The sequence below is a fragment of the Mytilus galloprovincialis genome, chromosome 1 (assembly GCF_965363235.1).
Source record: "Mytilus galloprovincialis chromosome 1, xbMytGall1.hap1.1, whole genome shotgun sequence".
In the NCBI taxonomy this organism is placed as follows: domain Eukaryota; kingdom Metazoa; phylum Mollusca; class Bivalvia; order Mytilida; family Mytilidae; genus Mytilus; species Mytilus galloprovincialis.
In genome coordinates this window covers 63872978-63888314 of record NC_134838.1, presented here as the reverse complement: position 1 = coordinate 63888314, position 15337 = coordinate 63872978, and the positions used below count along the sequence as shown (strand labels likewise).

General features: G+C 33.0%; 1 pseudogene; it reads right to left on the bottom strand.

The window, feature by feature from the left end:
• Positions 1-6639: 6639 nt before the first annotated feature.
• Positions 6640-8278, bottom strand: LOC143081275 (uncharacterized; annotated as a pseudogene).
• Positions 8279-15337: the final 7059 nt, after the last annotated feature.

Below are 15337 nucleotides of genomic sequence, written 5' to 3'. Positions count from 1 at the left end.
TTTTTTAACGAATATGTTAAAGGAATACAGCTAGCTGTGTGTGCTCCAACGCTGTAGGGATTTACTTACGGAAACAAGAAGAAGAAGCTACCAGCTGTAAAATAATGTATCATGTACCAACATAGGTAGTTTCCTTATTTTGTCGTTGTTGAATGTCAAATGAATCCAACATATCATGTTTAGCATTTCATTATAGCATTCATATTTATTTCACAATATCATTTCTAAGCAAGAGCAACATTATGGATAATTATTAGTTTTTCATCGTCATATTAGGACAATTTTGATTGGAATTATCAAATTCGAGATAAACTCAGGAAAATATTTTAAAAATGATTTAATTGCATTATTATATCTGGGAACAGTATATCTATTCATATGATTTTATATGTTACTGGTTATACATGTACATGTATCTAGTAATACATGTAGTAATTTGATATATATTATGGAAAATTCTAAGTATCAAAACTTTTTCAACCCCTTACCCTATCAAAAATTATTGGACAATGCAATTTCATATTTGAGTATAAAAGAAATCAATATTAAACTGAATTTGGAACAAGCATGATTGGCATGCGTATTTTCAAGGAGTAATGGATATTGCATCAATGGATATTGCATCAATACTTGAAAAAAAGGCTATGCATAAAGCTTGTTGGTAGCTGAGCTGTTTACGCGATTTAAAGATAACCAATCTAAAACTAGATTGTTGTCCTTGCGTATTTGAAATGACGGATGAATTTAAATGAAAAACCAATACATCACGGCCGACACTCGGCTAACCGAGATATTGGTCGGTTAATCTATATTGAGTATGCGGCTACATGGGTGGTTGGTCTGTTAATCGGATTTGCTAAAGTCTGTTAATCATGTGTTTTCGAGAAAATCATTGCAAGTTCAGTATGTTTCATTGTATAACTTTTTAAAAATATTTTTATCATAAAAAATATTCAAGTCTGACAAAACAATTCAATGTACTGAATCCAGTGGTGTAATAATTTTTTTTCTAGCTTCGATAAACGTTCAATAAAATGAAAAGGCGGGTTACTCATCAATAAATTTATACACATTTTACACACACAAAATGTACACAAAATAGCACATTGTTCGAATTTACTTGCATGCAATATTTTGAACATCGAAAAAAGACAGGCATTATGTTTGTTAACCATAATAATATCATTGTGTGAAAAATCATCACGAAAATCTGTATTTTGCAACGCCAAACAAACATTACACACGATGGTAAATCCATATTATTAATCACACAATATCATAATTACTACTGTCATCTGATTTTTTTATGAATTCTAAATTTGGAGTCTGATACATTTAAATTGTTAATAGGGATCGTCTGTCTGGGCGTTTTGTCGTCTTTATTGATTTTTTTAATTGTATTTTCTTTGATCGATTAATCATGGTTTTCATCATCTAAGTTCATCATCTTACAAAATTTAACAGCTATAACCAAAGCGATCGAAATAGATTTCCTTCAACTTCACATCGTTGACAAACCAAACAATCATAATACAGTATATAAAAAAAGATCTAATTTGAAACATACATTCTTACAATCCTCATCATCGTCGCCGTTAATCATCGTTGTCATCATTGTCGTTTTCGTATTCATCATCGCCGTCGTTAATTTATTTAGTGATCATTGTTTTCTGAACGTCCAATGGAAAATAGTTCATGCATAGTCATGAAGAAAACAAATATAGACATGTAGGTAAGTCCTGTGATAGAGGTACATGTATAGCGGGATGAAGCTCGGGTAATTGTGATTGGTAAGAGAAAACAAGAGTATGCTGGATAGAGGCGGAAATTTTGTCATGCAATAAGCTACCAACGGCCCCTCAAAGAGTTATTGCAAATAACTATACGGGATGTATTGAATCGAAGCAATGTCTTTTCGGAATCAATGTGTTAACACTGCTGCCACATGTATGGCAAGTATCACGCTCTGGTCATGTTACAGAAGTTCAACCCTTCCAACCCTCTGAGAAATCCATATGTGGCATGTTGCAAGTCGAGTAAAAATGTCTGCCCTTATCTTATATCACGTCAATCAAGAATTTCTCTCTAATTTAAAGGATTGGTCTGTTTCTATTATATCTAAAACCTATACCACAATTTTGGCGACTAAAATTACCAACTACAAACGCGTGTTGCAGGGCCTAAATATTTCAAGTCAACGTTCTGTTGTTCTCTTCCTAACCAACATTTGCAAAACAGGAATCGTGTCTTTAATTTACTTTCCATAAAAGAAAGCATCCCATGCAAGTAATATAACTATGAAATGCTTAGACGAACAAAATGAAAATTCCTAGAATATATTTTGTCCCGTGTCATCAGGTATATATCCATTATATATGGTTTGGATGGACATAATGTTTACTTGCTTTATAATCAAACAAACTATTTATCAATGAACTAGTGCACACTTGTGTAATATATTTACACGTAATTGTATAGATTTTATCTAATACTTTTAACAAAATTTTGTCATTTATTAGTCAATAGAATGTTCTCATGTGTACGTCAGTCATTTATCTAAAAGTACAATTGCACTGTACGCACCAGTGTACGTCAGTCATTTATCTAAAAGTACAATTGCACTGTACGCACCAATGTTACAATTGTGTAATAATTCACTCTGTCTATTGTCAAACACCTCCGTAACTCTCCAGTTATTACGTAATAATTGATCGTATATGTTTCGTTTATAGAAAATATCTTTCATAGAATCAATGCTCTAAGTAGTTAATCAATGTAAAGGAAGTATTCAAACATTGTATAGCAAAGCGTGTTTTTCGGGAAATTTTGAAGAAAGGTGTGTTCTAGTTGCTGTCTCTGACATATAAGTAAGTATATCTCCCTTAATTTTTTATAGAATATATGTTTTCTCGTGCCTTTCTAAATAAATGGGTTTCTGGTTTTTTTTTTTAAGTCTGTATCATTACTTAACTAATAAAATATATAAACGTCCAGTGGCAAACATTGCATACATATTCAGTGTGTCAAAGATGTATTAACTGATGAATGGTAGATTTGATTTCACATAACCGATAAGTGTTTTTTACATTCTTATATATATATATTCATATGAAATTTGAGTATACGAAGGAAAATGTTTATCAAACGTACTAATCTTATTTTCAGATCTATATTGTACATTGATTTTTACAAACTCCCTCTCCTCATTTGCAAAAAAGAGTGAGAAAAAATATTCGACTTCTCTGTCCTCCAAACTTGTTTTATCTTTTTAAACTTAGAGACAGATTGAACGAATTAGTCCAACTTGTTTGTATTGTTTCATAAAACAGAATGACCAACGCAGAAACAAATATCTTAATTTTGGAGGGGACAAATCATACTTTTTAAACAAAACACTTCGATTTAAGCAAACTTCAAATTTTCGACATCATAACAACACAAGATTTTTTTTACTACATACATGTATGTGTTATGTAATTAAACATAAAACCGACATTCATATGGGGACCAACTGTGACTCTGTGCTTTGCTGACTTGTACCTTCAAACTAATGTTCAGGCAAACGTTACAAGAAGCTCCTAGAAAAAAAAGAGCCTGTATTATCATTTTAACTTCCAATTTCCGTTATGAGATATTGCCCCTTTTTCAATAATTCAATTTTTTGTTGACTATAAAATAGACTGAATCTTCCAAATGAACTTTAAATTAACTGAAGGATACCGCAGACATTGTTTAATTCGCCTCATATCTTGACTTATATCTAGAAAAATCTAGACAAAAGAGATGATTTGACTTTCCATTCTGTGTAGCACCATTCCTGCAATATTAGTATATGGACTTATTATGCCGTTAGCTTTCTCTCTTTTCTTTTTATTTATGCGGTATGAGTTTTGCTCATTGTTGAAAGCCGAACGTACTGGTGGTAAGCGGATGGTCGTAACTTTACCGAAAACGGGAGACAACTCTAGGGATAAATTTTTCTTTTCCAATTTTTGGGCAGTAAAAGATTTATTTGTGCCAAACCGCTTGTCTCATACATACTAATCGTCAGTGCGTTGATATTGAAACAAAATTTGATACATAAAAACATTCCAATTTTCGTAAAATAGTCAGTCAATAATTCGAGCATGATGGTCGTAACTAAAACAACAAAAATGTTCAGGATGGTCGTAAATTAATTTTGTGATGGTCGTAACTCTTTGTGAAATAGGACCGAATAAGCTTAAGACAAGTCAAGAGTTTTAGACGTATATTTTATTATATGAATATTTTATATGATATATTTGTTACAATGTAAGTTGATTTCACCAAATGATTAAAAACTAAAAGGGGTGAAGATAGAGGACATGTAAAGTGCGAAACGGAAGAAAATTGGAACGAATCGAGAAAAAAAACACAGTACTAAATGAAATGACTAGCCACTGTTATTTAAAATATAATGTATAAAATTAACCAAGACGCCAATAGTTATAAGCGGTTTATTTCATTATCAATGTAAATTTCTCAAAAGTGGAGAATTCATTTTAAAACAAGAAACACAGCTCTGGTTATGATCATTTTTAGTTACGAATAAAGAAATGGCGTTTTTAACAAATTTGACATTACATGAAATAAGTTTCCTGATTTTTTTTTCTTTAGATTTTGCATCTATTAAAAAGATAGACTTTTTAAAAACTATTATATAAAAAAGATGTGGTATGAATGCCAATGAGACAACTATCCACAAAAGACCAAAATGACACAGACATTAACAACTATAGGTCACCGTACGGTCTTCAACAATGAGCAAAGCCCATACCGCATAGTCAGCTAAGTGGAATTTAAAAGAAAAATCTACAATTTAATTTGATACTTTAAGTCGGAAGAACATAAGTAAGGAATCAAAATAATGTTATGGGGGTCGTTATCGAGACTGGACCATACCCGCAAATTCGCAAGTCCGTACTCGAATTAAAGAACATACGCCTTATTCTTAGCCTGGATTTTGAAAAGTCGTATTGTCATTGGTAGTCAAGCTGATTATAAGGTGCAATATCGAAGTTCCTGTATAATTATTACCCATTGTTATAGAAAATTCTGAATACGCCTATTGGTACCCTGCTATCCGCTATACATCTTTGTCTTTCTTATTGAAAATACCCTGAACCCTGGACCACAGTTTTTTTTTATTCCCAATTCATAAAGGGAACGATGCATCCGATCTTAATAACTACCGAGTAATTACAATTTCTGATTCATTTGGGAAGCTTTTAATAAGATACTTGATACACGTCTTTGTAAAGTCTTAAATAAATATCATAACATTGATGATACTCATAGCCAAATTGGGTTTACCAAAAAAAAAAAACATGACCATCTGACCACATGCTCATTCTAAAAACTATTGTATTGTAATACAAAAGAAGGTAGAGTGTTTGCCTGCTTTGCTGATTTCCTAAAGGCTTTTGAATCTTAGATGTTGTCATTCACCAAGGGATAAAACTTAAGCTATTAGATATAGTTAAAGAATAGGGTAACAGATCTCTTAAGAACTAAAGTTGGAGTAAAACAGGGAGACATTTTGAGTCCAATTTTGTTCAACATTTTCATAAATAAACTTCCTGATTGTTTTAAAAGTTCTCCTGATCCAGCTGTTGTTAATTCACGACCAGTCCTTTCTTTACTATATATGCTGGTGATATTGTCATTTTTTTCAACTTCGGCAAAAGGACTTCAGAGTAAACTTGATGTATTAAGCACTTATTGTTAAGATTGGTGTTTGAAAATTAATCTCATTAAAACCAAGGTGCTTGTATTTAACAAGGCAGGCAGACATATCAAACATGATTTTCATTTCAATAACATACTTATTAATTGTGCTCAACGTTTGTAAATATTTAATGAATGGCTGTTATTTATTTTGAATTTATTGAACCATAAAATTAATTTTTGTCTCTTCACATTGAATAATCCGCGAAGCGGATTATGTTTAATGTGAAGAGTCAAAAATTAATTCTATGGTTCAATAAATTCAAAATAAATTATTGCCATTCATTATAAATAAATTTCTATCAAAAATTAGGCTCAAAGGTATATATTAATACAAATAAACACGTACACAGAAGTTTGCGTATGAATACACAGACGTTAAGCACGATATTGCGTCTCAAATGGTAACGTCAAATTTTTACGTTTTACGGCGATTACCGATTATTTGGGATAAGTTTTGTATTTCGCTTGCAATTTTTGTTTTGCACATCAATATGGATACTTCTTATAATGTTTGTTGTACTGAATATGCATTGAATATTTCCCAATGAAGGTAACGTAAGCAACAAACAATATATAAATAACACATAGCTGAGAGGGTGATAGAGCAGGTTGTAACCCCGAGAAAACATTGTCAACTGAGGCGAAGCCGAGGTTGACAATGTTTTTCAAGGGGTTACAATCTGTCTATCACCCTCTCAGCTATGTGTTATTTAATTTATTATACTGAATGTTCTGTTATTTTTATCTGAAAAAATATTGCAACTTTAAATCATGTTGTATTGGCATTTGTGTATAAGATAATAGAAATAAAGATATTGTCTCATGTGCGCATCTACCCCATTTTTTTTTATGTCACATAATGGAGAAAATAAAACAAGAAAACAGAAATATTTTCATCAATTCTTTAACAAGAGAAAAAAACAAATGTTATAAACATTTTGTATATAACTATATATGAAACAATTCAACAATAAATAAATTTAACTGTCTGTCGGATCAAATTTAACAGTTACTGAAAATGACTGTTTTGTTGGTGAAACAATTAAATTTGGAAAATCATTTGTAAATGTTGAAATTGACCACACTGTTAGTAATATTAGGACATAAATTCATTGTGTGTGTGTTCCACCATGGCTGCACATTGTTCATCGACAGTTGAACATTTGAAGAAACAGCTGGATGTGGTGAGTTTTCTTTGTTTTGGTTATCAGATACACAAACATTTTGCGGCGCAACCGTAATATCCATAGGCGTGACAGGGATCTCTTCCAATGTGGTTTCATATGAAAATAACGCTTCAATTTCAGCTGCACTGAGCCCAAGTAATGGCTGTGCTTCAGGTGTAGTTACAGTTATATTGTGATCACCTTTAGCATTTTCAGACTGAAGTTCATGATTAATATTGTCACTTTGATTAGTTTGAAGAATACTATTTAAACTGTCAGACATCTCACGTTGCTTGTTTTCGCTTAGTCTCTTAGAATAGCTACGGATAGAGGCTTCACTTCGATGTCCACTGGCTCGCATTATGTGCCTAGCTTCTATGCCGGATTCATCCATTGCAGTAATGGAAGTTGCGCGTATAGAGTGGTTCGTGTACCTTCTAGAAAGTTTAGCCTTTTCAGAAATTTCTGGCATCATTACTGATAAACTGTTTTTCCCCATGGGAGCTTTACAATACCATGTTGTGTCAGTTATATCAAAGGAATCCTTTGTGCGCTGCCAAAAATCATTGAGAGCTGGGTGAAGTTTTTCCAGATACAATTTAAATGATAATACTGGACACAGAGGATCACCTTCTCTTGCGTACATCCTTGCTTCACCGACGGTATCATCAGGGGAAGCTTCATCACGATGATTTTTATCGTATTCATCTATTTGTTGATGCACATACTCTCTTCCACTTGAATCTGTTTTAATAGCAAATGTGTTTTTTGTCATGGATCTCAAGTTTTCTTGGCCTCTCCTGCACAAATAGAACATTATGTCAAACCATACCTTCTTTTGTAATCCATAAGGTGTTGTCGTATTGATTGCAATACTATTAGTGTTATAAAGCTTTTGTAAGTCCTCTTTAGAAATAGGGGGTTTGTGTTCAGTAGAGGCATACCCTTTTTTCTTTAAGTTTACAACGACAGCCTTGAAGACATCCTTTGAACCTGCGAATTGAGCATCCTTTGTAATGTCTATGGAACAATGTTCTTTCAAATATTTTGTTAAGCCATACCTATAATTAGTGAGGGTAGACTTTTTTAAGTGATTCCCGTCAGTTTTTCGTAACGAAGTTACGAAGCAAAAAACAGTCTCAGTTTTTCATTCAATTTTGGTTTATCAAACGTTTCAAATTCATTGTCTTCTCCTAGGAAACCACGGAAACTCTTAAGACTATGTGTAATGCATCTTTTTGTTGACTTTGAGTCTTTTAATTCAAGTAAATCGGTTATATCATCCTCTGAAACTTCAGCAAACATGTCGCCTGTTGTTTTTGATTAAAATCGGTGTCATTTAGGATCTTACATGTCTTTGCTTATCTTCGTTACTTTCAAGCGTACATGTGACAGTTATACAATCTGGTAACCAATTGAAGAAACCAGTTGAGGCTCTGCACGAGAGGGTAACATTCAAAAAAATTGTCACCCGCTCAGCTATGTGATAGAGTAAAATGACACACTCGTTTAAGCCAATCAAAATCTGGCATTTTTACATGAAGTATAATAACAAAATATATCGTATTTGGGTGATGCATATCTTTATGAAATGAGAAGATATATACGGTATGATGAGTGCCAATGAGACAACTCTCTACCAGAGATCAATTGACATAAAACGTATTAAAGTGCAATGTTTTCCCATTTAGATCCGAAAAGGAGGGGGTATATATTTTGCTTTAATATAAAAAGTTTGTCGAAAATAACAAGTTAAACGGGTCTTGCTTATAACATTCACTATACTTTCTTTAATAGCGGTACAATATTAATTTAGATTATGAAATGAAATGATTGTCAGAAAAAAAGGTTAATTATAATTCATCTCATATGTTTACAAGCTTTGTATGATGTGGAGAGGTATATAGCCACGCTTTAGGCCCAATTTTATTTTCACTTTCAATTCTATACACATGAATCTTATTGCAGAGAAATAAAAAAAATATCGCAGTCAATTTACGATTCCCAAATTTGAAAATTTGATGAAGATGATTTGTTATCCTCTTGTGATACAAAACTTTTTCACAACTTAAGAACCTCATCTAAACGAACAAACCCAGTCATCGGATTTTTTTTTATGATGCTTTGTGGTCTTGTTGATAGTATTTGACTATCAAGAAAATTCTATCTGAGGAACTACATACAGATGATCCACCATAAATAGCGTACCCCGAATCGACAACGTTGAAAACGTACGAAAATCGTCCAGTGGACAAACTTGCAAGACATTTCATTTCTTTGAAAACGAAGTCGTTTTGACTACGCAAGTTATCAAAAAGTATGTTGCTGTTTTGTAAAGTTAAAGCACAATTACGGAAAAGGACTATTTAGCATGCAACTAATCTGAATTTTTAATAAATAACGTCGCAAATGACAATTTATTTGTAAAAAACGGCGAAATCCGACATTGGACATCTTGCAAGACATTTGCCAGAAGCCGTTGCATTTTTAGATGTAGTGTGAGTGCTCCAAAAATTCGATTTTGATATGGTCTATGTATTTCATCCTAGCCCCCCATAAAAATCAAATGGTAGCTCCCTTACTAGTGAAAATCTAGCTGTAGATAACAACCGGTGGTAATATTCATTAGGGCAGCAAATTTCGCATAGATAGAATAACAAATGTGGGATTGGTGGGGTCACACAATTGATTTTATGATATTGTACCTTCTTTTATGATCAAAAAGTAATTTAAATCGAGAATTGTCTTAAAGAAACAACAACGTCTAATCACCATTAAAATTGAAGGCATTGCGGTTGCCTGTCATCACTAACATCCACTTCATTTGAGTGAACTTAAGTGGATAGTTGTCTCATTGGCAACCATACCCATCTCCTTATTTCTGTATACAAACATCTTTCAGAAAGTTCGGGTTTCCATTATCAAACATTTACTGATGTTTGTAGAATACTAAGTAATATTTTCATATTGAGAATATGACAGGTATACAGACTGAAGGTACAGAACATGCACAAAGCCTATAACATCCGTCATATTTCATCAAAAATGCACAAGACCTTTTTAAATTCTTGTCTGACAGTGTTTACAAAATCTTAAGTATTGATTTTTGACATATTTCAGTATTTGGGATTTTCAAACTGTTCCCTTTGTTCTGAAGGTAATAAAGCAAGCATCTGTAGTTTCATTTATTTTTTTTGTCTTTGCAAAGTTCGTTTTTTGTTTTAATGGAGATAATTTTTTTTTTTATATATATTTCTAACGGACTCGGCCATTTGCCAACCTTCATCAAACCAGTAATGATGTTATCCATGTTTATGGGCGACAAGGACGTTAACTTTGATATGTTTTGTGAAAAGTGCACCGTTGAGTCTAAACCTATTATATTTCTTTTATTTATTGGATAATTTTTCTTCTTCTTTTGTATATATATATATATATATAAGGCCGTTGTGTTTTGTTTTTTTTTTTTAATTCTTTTACACTAGTAATTTTTGGTCCGTTTAAAGGTTACTTTTAAGGATTGTACCTATGATTGCTTACTTTAAATTACTAAATTGTGTCTTGGATGGAAATTAGGATGTCCCATTAGCCACTTATATACCTCAACTTCTTATTTCTATATATACAAAGCACGTTTTAGAAAACCTTAATAGGTAATATGACACCCACTATAATCCAGAGGATTTAAATATTTGGAGTAATTGCACATACGTCAATAGGACAGCAGCCCAACGATAAAGATACCTCTGTTGCAGACCGATGGATGAAACTATACAAAATATGTGAAGTTATTTACCGTCCCCGCTTTTATAACACTCATTCCTAACATACTGAATATCATGATATTCTTAATTAGAGTTCTGCTCCTGATAAAAAAAAATCACATCCAATACAGATAGAAGTGTTTCAGTGCCAGTTCTTCGTGTTTTTCGAGGCAGAAATGTTTTAAAATGACGGTATACAAGTTTAAAAGAGCTCAACAAATTTTCATACTGGATAGTGGTCACTTTATCTCAAAGTTCCCTGCTTCACGCCGTAAAATTATTGCACAGGTACAATGCATAACAATGAAACAAACCTGTTCAACTACTTTTACAAGGCGAAAAAGAAAGTCGAATCGTGAAGCCAGTAAACAATACTTTTTTAATCTGAGCATCCAAATTGAAGATTATGTTATACATTTTACAATAAACATATTCGCAGAGCAAAAAGATTTATTATGAGATTCCAGACACTATATTAGTTGACAGTTTTCCCACTAATTCAACGTGTTTTCAAGTGATAGTAAACTCGTAGTAGCCCACAATGCATTGTAGTTCATTTTGATCGGTCATTTTTTTCAAGGCCATATTGGCCTTGTGTTTGGGAAATTACTATGCAAATATATTCTGACGTCAGGAAATCTAGAGTTCTCGACCTGTTAAAACAAATATCAATGATATACCGCAAGATCGTCATGCAATCGATAAAAAATAAAGAGCGCATTTGTTTCTAACCTAAACGAGGTAAACGATTACGCGCGTAGTCGTTTAATCCATTTGTTTCTTACATTTTTTGGTCAACGTTGACATCGTTCACATAAACGATGTACGGGCAAAATAGTCGCGTAGTCGTTGATCGTTTATCGTTGAGACGTGTAAACGATAAATTTATTTCTGCATCTGTCGTTTAAATAATTATGAGCACGTGTTGTTTTCGCAAAGTCCTGGTTATTTATTTCCCGCACTTTTACCTGTTTGTTTACAGTGCGTGAGTGTAATCTATTTCTGTTTAAACGATGTATTTGTTTCTAGCAGCTTAACGTTTACTAAACGATAGTCATCGATGACAAAATTTCGGGTTAGAAACAAATGCACTCAAAAACAACTCATTAAAAACACCAGGACTCCGAAGCGCATTTGTGAATTTTCATTAATCATAAACGATCAAAAGCCGAATATTTAAAAGCCAATGATTTATAAAAACTGCAATAGCTGATTAAAAATTAAAGACGATTGTTCAAAATTGTACGTTCAATAATTACATCTGCCGACATGATTGCAGGTAATCAAAATTCTTAAATAAAAAAAAAAGCAAATATGAGGGAATACACGTGTATTCAACAGTTTGATGTCTTAACGTACAGTAAAAATATATTAATACTCAACCCTAACATAATATTTGGCTTAATGCGAGTTGATTAGTTGTCATTGTTACTCCTAAATGATGGCCGTTCGGAATACATAAAAAAAAAGTATGTTCTGCATACCATAATCAGAGTAACAAATTAAATAATATTGGTTTTAGTAATCCTTATATAACAACCGAGTTTATTAACATGGTTATGTGCACAGTGCTTTTTAAAATAATTTGATAAAAGTTCGTCTAAATACTTGAGTTACGATCATCTTTCAAAGTTACGACCATCTTGTTTCGGTTAGGACCATCATCAAAAATACTATATTTGACATTACGACCATCACAATTTAAGTTACGACCATCAAGCTCGAATTTGTGAATGACTAATCTACGAAAATTGGAATGATGTTATGTGTCAAATTTGGTTTCAATAACAACGCACTAACAATAAGTGTATTTGAGACAAGCGGTTTGACTCAAATGAACCTTTTACTGCACGAAAATCGGAAAAAAAAAACTTATCCCCAGAGTTGTCTCCCATATTCAGATGTTCGTAACTTTAAGTTACGACCATCCGCTCACCACCAGTGGAACGGTGACCTATATAAGTATATATAAATGTTCATTTCTGTGTCATTTTGGTCTCTTGTTGAAAGTTGTCTCATAAGCAATCAACCATACTACATCTTTTAATTTTTGTATAATTTATCTCCCAGTTGATACAAAATTGAATATATATATATCATGATTTCCATGAACGAATATAGTTGTTTACAAGGAAGCTTTTGCATAAAGGGTTCCGATGGTAAAGTTGAAGTCATTTTTTGTAAAGTTTTATAGACGCCATTATGATTTAGTTGACCCTTATCAAATAACTGTATCGGAGGGTCGTACAAACAGTCGAACATAATATGGATCAATGAACAACAAAACAAAATATCGATACGAGTGTTCTGAGATCTTAAATCGCAAAAGTGGTCAATCACTTATCATTATTCCATGAATATGATTGTACCTTAAACACTATACTGAAATCAAGTAATGTTCTATAAATTTTAGAAAATGTAATTAATTTTATTAAGGGGCCAGCTGAGGACCACCTTCGGGTGTGGGATTTTCTCACTGCGTTGAAGATCCATTGGTGGCTATAGGCTGTTGTCTTCTCTTTGGTCCGGTTGTTGTCATTTTGACCATGGAAGTACTATATTGCCTATAATACTTCCATGTTTTTACATATTCCCCATTTCCATTCTCAATTTGAATTTCTAAACAATTACTATATTATAGTTATATTATTGTGGCGTCAAACAAGTTAACTTAAAAAAAGACGTAGGAAGTATTATAACCACTTGTGAAGGAACGCCCAAGCAATATATAGAATAATAATTCATAAACTTTTTAAATTTGAATTAGTCACTTAGTCTAGTAAAATAAGTTTAAGCAACACCCATTTATTCTACAATATCTTAGACTTGTTCAGGCAGTTATATTGAGAGTATATCTTATGATTCTAGAACGCTTATGATATAACAGATCTAGAAGGTAAGACATCTAATTATCTGTGTATTGTCCCTGGCGTTAATACATGTACCATTCGGAAAACAGTATGGATAATTTTCGAAACGAAAATGGATCTCATATCCCTTTAAAGATCTTGATATCGGAAGATTCGTGTAACATTGAGCTCGCCTGCATAGCGCCCGGGCTACATAGGTGTTATGGCTTTAGGCAAACCGACTGTTTGCTGTTTCTCAGCTAAGCACGTGGTATGTTTAAGTAAGATTAAAGACTAATAGAATTATAACCAGAATAAATTTATGCGTCCATGTCCTCTATACTACTAAAGGAAGTCTCCGATTTCATTGAGCCGCAACAAGTCTGGTTTATATGTATACATACAACATATTATGATGTACATGTAAGTGTCATTTTAATGCGTGATGATATCTGTGTTCCTTTTAGAGATGTAACAGCCTCAGTGGTCTCATGGTAGCGTATTTGCCACGAGTGCCGGAGGTGGTAGTTCGACCCCGGGCCGGTTCAAACCAAGAACTTTAGTTTTGATGCGTGATGATATCTGTGTTCCTTTTAGAGATGTAACAGCCTCAGTGGTCTCATGGTAGCGTGTTTGCCACGAGTGCCGGGGGTCGTAGGTTCGACTCCGGGCCGGTTCAAACCAAGAACTTTAGTTTTAATGCGTGATGATATATGTGTTCCTTTAAGAGATGTAACGGCCTCGGTAGCCTCATGGTAGCGTGTTCGACCCAAGTGCTGGAGGTCGTGATTTCGAACCCCGGCCGAGTCAAACCTTTGAAGGCTTTAAAATAGAGTTTTGCTGCTTCTCCCCCAAGCATCCGACATTAAGGAGTGAAGACAAAGACTTGTCGAAGTCAGAATATTGTGTCGGGTAGGTAACATATCTTTTTGTGAATTTTACTTTGTGATCTAGCACGTTCAAAATCCGGCTAAGCATGTCAGTCTAGTACAAAGCAAGGTAAAATAATATTCCTATTACATTAAACATGTTTTCGTCCTGATTACGCATATTGATTTGCCACTGGACGTTAAGCAGCCAGTCATCCATCCATCCATCCATCCTTTTAGAGATAAAGATATTATAACATTTTATGGTAATCTCCGACCCAAAATTATTGAGAATTCCTTCTTCCTTATTATTTCTTTTCTTTTTATTTATATGGATAATGTTTCTTTGGCACCTTCAGTTTCTTACAGAGAACATTTCTCATTTGTATTCAGTATTTGTCTTATTTATTTAATTATTGCCATCTATCCTTTTCGTGAATATTTTTGTCAGGTTATGTTATTCCTATTTTAAAATCATTATTTGCATTGCCGTTTCAAGCTGATATACTACACAAAATGTCACTAAAATAACAATAAGAAGAAATTATTCAAGATTGTGTACAAAATAAATACATGATATTTGTTTTCTTTTCATTTAAGGAAGTTGATAAACTTTTGGTTACTCACAACAAATAAGATATACTTTCCCTTTGCTTCCTTATAGCTTCCTTATTAAAAGTTCAAGTGGCGAGCTGTTTATTTTCCGCGTTTTCACTTTTGAACACCAAAATCAAGACCAATAGAAATCATGGATTAGTACTAGTGTCATTTGTTTTTCGTTGCTTTGCCTGCTGAAAATGATCTAAATGGTCAAAAAGACAAAGTGAGTAGTCAGACTAATTAAAGACAACAGTTTTAGAAATTTTGAAAAGGAGCGCATTACATGGAGGGGCATTACATGTATAAATGTATTAAATCCAGAAGTCATTTAGGATTAA